Consider the following 7,858-nt stretch of genomic DNA (forward strand, 5'->3'; position numbering starts at 1 on the left):
TCGCAGGAAGCATGATGCGTGCCGCTGGAAATCACACTCTAAAAGCTCGCTTTAACACTTCGATGGATTTGCTTGGGAAAGGGTCTTTGAAAGGGGCCTGGAATCATTTATGCTTCAATAAGGCGCTAGCATCAAGCTGATAAATAGTCAGCTGTACGATGTGTGTGCATATTCCTTGATAGTTAAGATCTTCTTTCTAGGAAGAATATAGATCACCTTGGCTATAAATGCCAGTGGCTATAAATGACAGGATTCACTGTCAAGTGCTGCCAGGAGCCTGATGAGCAGAGGCAGAACCCATAGCTCCTCTCTTTCTCATCACTGCTTTTGTTATACAAATGCGTGTCCTTGCTACTGGAGATGAGCCTGTCTATAATGAAAGGAGGTGTGAACTAAAGACTCCCTGATTTGTTTTACAGCTTTGGGTTTACAACATTGCAACAAAATGATGGCAGATTCTCCTAATGCCTTATAAATTACACTGTCAAGTATTGGATTAGGTAGACCCAGTATTGCCAGCATTTTAGAATGAAGTATATGAGATTGAGGAACCGTTGTTGCAGGACTTTCTTTTAATGGCCCCTGTTTCCTTTTGAAGAAGTCCTGGTGGGATAGTGCAAATCACTCTACTGTTTGCCAAAATGTCTGCTCTTGGAATCTACCTACCACTCCACAGAAGGAAGAGGGAGAAGTTTGTTTCTGTAAAGATTCTGGACTGGGGAGCCCCGTTCTATTGTGTCCTGTACTCTCACTATGAGCACTTGACTCAAGCCATAGTATTTTTAATTGCTTTATATGTATGTGAAAGTTGGGCATTGGATAAGGAAAACAGAATAAGAAAATATGTGTTCGAATCAAATTTCTGTTGAAGAATATTCAAAGTACCATAGACTACCAAAAGAATAAACAAGTCTGTCTTGGAAGAAATTCAGCCAGCTGGTCCTTAGAGGTAAGGAGAGTGAGGCTTCATCTCACGTACTTTGGATATCTTGTCAGGAGTAAACAGTCCCTGGAGAGGAACATCATGCTTGGTAAAATAGAGGGAACGTTAAAAAACAAAAAAAGAAGAAGAAGAAGGAAGACCCTCAACAAGATGATTGACAACAAGGGCACCAAATGTAAGAACAAGTGTGAGGATGACCCGGTGTCTGGTTCTGTGGTACACAGGGCTGCTATGAGTTGGGACCGATTTGATGGCTGTCTATTCCCTTAAACAGGTACCATCTCAGAAAGCCACAGGGGGACGCTATGAGTCAGTTTTGACTTGATGGCAATGAATAACAACAACAAGATTGGGAGCTGACTGAAAGGTCAAGTGTTTGGTTGGTTTGGTTCCACGTTTCAATTTATTTTTTAAAAATTATCTGGGACTAGAATGGCTGAGATTATATTGAAACTGGAAACGCTACTCACCCTTGCCTGTGACCATTCCTGAGTCAAATTTTCTACCTCTGCCTCAATTTCCCTTTCTGAACGATGGAGCAGAATTAGTCTATCAATGTGCTGAGATATTCAACCGTGCGGAGGCTATGCAGGCTAGTATTAAAGAGCTCAGATGTTGGGGGCAAACTTTAAATCACGTGCTCTGCCACTGATTAGCTAGATTAGCTCTGCCACTGATTAGCTAGCTGCTGGCTTCACAGCTCCGTGCCTTACTTTTTCAGTTCTGTAATACAGCGCTCATCAGAGGACCTGGTTGTGTGGGGTCATTATGTGCAAAGGGCGTAGGGCTTCGGTACAGTCTTCTAGGACCTCTACCAATGAAGCCGTGGTAATTCAAGAGTAGACCTATCCCCTTCTGAGTTAGTTAATTGTGCCAGCCTGGCCGATAATCACATGTGGTGCTGGTTGAAAGGCGGAGGGATAAATGGGTGGTGAAGCCTAGGCTTTCTAGTTCTCGGGTCTCTTGTTTTGTGACGGTTGCATCGGGTGCAGCTGCCTTAGCAGTTCCCTGCTTCAGCTTGCAAGATGGATTTCCTACAAGATATCCCCAAGGAGAAGCCACATGGATCTATCCCGATGCAGCCCTGGGTGCTGGAGCAGCCATGTGGAGACCCCTGCCAGTGCTGATATGCGTACACGTTCACTGACTCAGCTTTCCTCCTGCAGTTGGCATTATTGCCTCTGTTTTGTGAGGTGAAGGACTTCGTGGACTGGTGTTGGGTATGGGTTAATGTTGGACTTGTGGGCTTGGGCAGCACTGCATTTGGGTATGTTTTCGTGATGCACATTTTCTTTGCATAAAACTCTCTCTTATACGTGAGTTGCTGTGGATTTGTTTCTCCAAAGTACCTAGGCTAATACACCTTCCATGCGGGATCCAGGTTGGATTCCCAGCTAATGCACCTCATGTACTGCCACTGCCTATCTACCTGCCAGTGCAGGCCTCTGCGTTGCTACAATGGTGACCCGGCTTCAGCGGAGCCTCCAGATTCAGCTAAACTAGGGAGACAAAACTGGCAACTTGCTTCTGAAGATGAGTCGACGAAAATCTTCTGGATTGCAATGATGCTGACTGCAAGGGTTCATGCAAATGGTGCAGGACTGGGCAGTATTTTGTTCTGCTGTGTGATCACCATGCATCAGGGGTGACTCCATAGTCACTGACAGTGACAACAACTACAGCACCTCTTTCTAAAGCACAAATAGACCCTGTCAGTCTTCTGTGTGGTGCTACCCTGCCTACAAGGACCAAGATGGGCCCCAGCTCCTAGATTCTCCTTCTATCTTTGTGCCTTTTGACCTCAGACCTCAGCTCCCATCACAAGGATGTCCCCGAAGGGTCTTGAATCTGTTCCCTCACAATAGGGTGTTTGATTCACATCACTTGACTCTCTCCACTGTACACATTCCAATGTACCTGTTAAAATTTACACAAAGTATTTCCTTTACCTCCCAAGAACAACCTACCGTGTCCCTCCATCTCTGTATCAACTCCATGTCTCTACTCACCTTCCATGAAGTTTCTTTACTGCATGGTATCTCCCAATGCCTAGCACAATGCTGAGCCAAGAATTGGTATTTATGAATGAAATTATAGGGTGGCAAACGTGATGGATCCTGAATCCAAATGCTCAAGACTGCAACACTTGGTTCTATCGTCTAATCAATTTTCTTTTATCAGAGAGCCCTTTAACTGCTATTGAGAGAGAAAGGTCATTCTTAGAGTTGGTAGATGCACGTCTGGCCTAAGATTTTTAAAATGTCCATAACAGGCACACGGACCCGATAAGCCTCAGAGCTCATCTTCAGTCCAAAGATAGACGAAGTGAAAAGGAGGCGTCTTTGGTAGACAGTGAGCAAAGAAACATCAGCCGCTCCTCTCCCATCGTTTCCTTCTGAGGTGCGTATCTTAAAAAGGTATACATTTTTTTAATGCACTCTTACCACCTGGCTGCCAGAATGAATAGATGGAGAGAAGAGAGCCTTTACCGCCTGAGATCTTTATTTTCAAAGAGGCAGCCATGGGAAGTGGCCAGACACAGTAGTTTTCCTTGTGTCCAGGAAGCTGCTTCACACACCCTCCACCAACTCCGAGGCTTTAGGGTTTATTATGTGTCTATTTCTCACCCGGATTATTTTTTTCTGAGAAGAGTCTTTCTTCGTTTCTTTCTCTTTTTCTCTCTGCTTCACTGCGATCAACACAAAGGAAAATCATTCTAGGTTCCATTAAAAAAAAAAACACCTTTTGAAATCAAATGTGAATTTGAAAAAATCTCTCCTTCTAGCCCTCTCAAAGGATTATTAATCGTGCCCACCTTTCTCTCTCTGCAAAGTCTGTATTTTGTATTTTCTACATTAAAAGTAAATGTTCAGCATAACTTCGCATATGTCAATGTTTAATCTAGCACATTGAATAAAGGGGAATCAGATGCCCAGTTATTAAATTCAAAAGTCACTGTCCTCCATCATGACCCCTGGTTCTTTTGCCTTACTCGAGAAGAGCAAGGTCATGGTGTCAGGAGAGGTGACTCCATTACCATGGTGAAGATAGCTTGAACCATGACCATCGTGTGTGTGTTACTGGGCAGTTCTTTGCTCCACTCACTGAACATCACACTGACAGGACGTTTCAGTCGCGATGACTTTGCAGACTTAGCCTTTTTCGGGCCAACTGGAGGGAATCTGTGAAAGTACTGACCCATTGACAGACCATATGTTTCTGTCATCGTAGGTGACATTGCCTGCCTTAAGCATGGAGGTCTGTGTCATCTGCTCGCATGCTATGGGGACGTGCTGACTGGGTGATGGCATTTACGTTTTATGTTGGTTGACTTTTCAAGTAGACATTAGTTTTTCAATGTTCAAATGAATGAGGTTCTTTGAAAAGGAAGGGAGGAGGCGAGGGACATGGAATTGAATCAGTATCTTTGTTTTTTTCTTCCTTTTGCCAAAAAGGTTATATTCCAAATACGAAACAAACAAAAGGATCCTGGGATTGATCATTGGGGACAGTCAAAGGCTCTAGCTGTCGTGACATTGTGGCCACACTCTACTCCCCTTGCTGGGTGGCCATATCCAGGGGCGGCTGGGGGATGGTATCAGGACGACAGAGTTGGGAGAAATACATGAGTTGGCAGATGGTCAGTCCTATGTACTGACTAGTGGGAGGCTATCTCTGTATTTCCACAACTCATAAAGCCATTCCTGGACATATGAGTGTTACTAGCCCTTTCTTTCTTACTTTCCCCTGTCACTCAGTCACTTGTTGCATCGTTGAAAAAGCAACTCAAATACTACTCTTTCTGCAGAGGCTTCCCTCCTTCCCAAATGGTTCCTACTCACTGTCCCTTGAAGATCTATTGCCACTGAGGTAATTCCAACTTATGAGAGTCCTACACATTGGAGAAGATCTGCCCCAATGGATGCTCAAGGCCATAATATTTACAGAAGACGACGACCACGTCTTTCTCACTCAGAGTAGCCGATGGCTCCAACTCCTGACATTGCATTTAGCAGCCAGACAATTAACCGTTTTGCCCCCAAGGCCCCTCTCAATGTTCCCAGAGTATTATGATCATGATTTTGGGGGACAGGGGAGAAGGGGATGTGGAGAAAAGGAAGTTGTGTTAACAAACCCAGGGACAAGGGAACAACAAGTGATCCAAAATCAGTGAAGAGGAGGGTGTAAGGTCTGGTAGGGCTTGATTAAGGGCAATGTAACCGAGAGGAATTACTGAAACTTAAATGAAGGCTGAGCATGATAGTGGGACAAAAGGAAAGTAAAAGGAAATAGAGGAAAGAACTAAGAGGCAAAGGGCATTTACAGAGGTCTAAATACAGGCATGTACATATGTAAATATATTATATATGATGGAGAAATAGATCTATGTGCATATATTTATAGGTTTAGTATTAAGGTAGCAGATGGATATTGGGCCTCCACTCAAGTATTCCCTCAATGCAAGAACTCTTTGTTGTATTAAACTGGCATTCCATGATGCTCACCCTCCTGACACAATTGCTGAAGACAAAGCGGGTGCATAAGCAAATGTATTGAAGAAAGCTGATGGTTCCCAGCTATCAAAATATATAGCATCTGGGATCTTAATGGCTTGAAGGTAAACAAGCGGCCAGCTAGCAGAGAAACAACAAAGTCCACATGGAAGAAGCCCACCAGCTGTGTGATCATGAGGTGTCAAAAGGATCAGGTATCAGGCATCAAAGAACAAAAAATCATATCATTGAGAATAAGGAGGAGTATGGAGTGGGGACCCAAAGCTCATCTGTAGAAAACTGGACATCCCATTACAGAAGGGTTGTGGGTAGGAGATGAGCCAGTCAGGGTGCAGGGTAGCAACAATGAAACATAGAACTTTACTCTAGTTCTTAAATGCTTCCTTCCCCTACTCTCATGATCCCAATTTTACCTTACAAATCTGGCTGACAAGAGGATGTATGCTGGTAAAGATAAGAACTGGAAACATAGGGAATCCAGGATAGCTGAACTCTTTAGGACCAGTAGTGAGAGTGGTAATACCGAGAGGGTGAAAGGAAGGTAGGGTAGAAAGGGGAAACCAATTATAAGGATCTACATTTAACCCCTCCCTGGGGGACAGACTACAGAAAAGGGGGTGAAGGGAGACATCAGACAGTGTAAGACATGGAAAAATAATAATAATTTATAAATTATCAAGGATTCATGTGTGGGGAGAGGGGGAAAATGAGGAGCTGATACCAAAGGCTCAAGTAGAAAGCAAATGTTTTGAGAATGATGATGACAACAAATTTACAAATGTGCTTGACACAATGGATGGATGGATGGATTGTGACAAGACTTGTATGGGCCCCCAATAAAATAATTGAAAAACAACAGAGAGGCTATTATGGCACACTGATGGAAAGAGTATAGGCACTAGACTAATTAGCCTCTCTGGGCCTTAGTGTATGCATATGTAAACCAGTAATATAAATATCATTCCAGTCTATATTTGCCCCAACTCAGATTCTAAGACAAGGATATGGGTGCAAATATTTGGGAGATTATTCCAGTAAACACCAAGGGAGTAGAACGTTAGGCCAAGAAAGAAAGGGAGTCCGTGCACAGTGTGCAGCTGAAGAGGCGATCCTTGTAATCGGTTTCCCCTTTCTACCCTACCTTCCTTTCACCCTCTCAGTATCACCACTCTCACTACTGGTCCTACAGGGTTCAGCTGTCCTGGATTCCCTATGTTTCCAGTTCTTATCTTTACCAGCATACATCCTCTTGTCAGCCAGATTTGTAAGGTAAAATTGGGATCATGAAAGTAGGGAAGGAAGCCACCTGGTGCTACATTTTTTTCAAAGAGTATCTAAACTAGCCTCACAGTTGCAGGAAGAAAGCCAGGGTGCCTACATACAACTACTCTCCCTAGCTGAGGAGTGTTCTGCAGATATGTTATCCCCAGGATTTCATGGATCACCCTCAGGTGGAGAGGCAGCCTACACACAGGCATCATGTCAGTACATTAGGGTGTATATCAGCATGCCTGAAAAATGTTGATGAGTGGACCTCTGAAGTGAGTTCAAGAAATACAAATGGAACATGGATAAAGATAGTACAAATGTCTACCTAACAATATTTCTGTGACAATTCATGCAAAGGAGGTATGTGTCCTATAGGACCTTCTTAATAGAAAGGTGATTAATAATATTTAACAATAATAACAATATAATAATATCTAGTTGGTTAATTATAATTACAATAATAATTGAGTAAATTCTGTATGCCAGTGAATGTGATCATTGCTAACCTGTTTGACCATCCAGGTAATTAATGCAATGAGAACTTTAAAAACACAATATGAACTGTTTGATTGTAAATTAGATAAAATTTCAGAGCAGATCCTTAATTATGCACTTAAAAAAATTCGCACTTTTTGTTTCAACTTAGCCATTGCAGTTCAGACATGGTGCCATCACTTCCCCCTTCCTCTCTGTTTACTGTTTTCATTTTCACTGTGCTTTCTTCCCCAACCTACTAAATTTTGTCCTTGAGTAAACATTGCCCTTTTGATCTTACTGAAAACGGATTGCCATCAAATCGATTCCTACTCATAGTAACTCTCTAGGTCAGGGTAGAACTGACCCAACAGAATTGTCTTTCTCCCGTGGAGTGGCCGCTGACCTTGCTGTGAGCAGCCCAACAGGTGACATCTACAATACCAGGGCCTCCAAAACAAAACAAGACAACACTGAAAACTCACTGCCATCAAATAGATGCAAAGTGTTGAAATTTTCTATAAATTTTAGAGATTGGTCCCTTGAACATAAAGCCATTGCCAAATATCTTTCACAGTCTTTGGTTTCTCTTTTTGTTCTTTTGATTAAATATTTTAATACACACAAGTATCTATATCTAGTAGGCCTCAGTTATCTA

The 7,858-nt window shown here is 42.8% G+C and overlaps 1 protein-coding gene across 3 annotated transcripts in view; it reads left to right on the forward strand.

The window, feature by feature from the left end:
- The window catches only part of GRM7 (glutamate metabotropic receptor 7), a 1,182,365-nt gene that overhangs the window by 819,003 nt on the left and 355,504 nt on the right, over positions 1-7,858 (forward strand). The window lies entirely within an intron of this gene.

Source organism: Echinops telfairi, unplaced genomic scaffold (assembly GCF_000313985.2).
Source record: "Echinops telfairi isolate 266 unplaced genomic scaffold, ASM31398v2 ScPeMD7_7474;HRSCAF=8512, whole genome shotgun sequence".
NCBI classification, from domain to species: domain Eukaryota; kingdom Metazoa; phylum Chordata; class Mammalia; order Afrosoricida; family Tenrecidae; genus Echinops; species Echinops telfairi.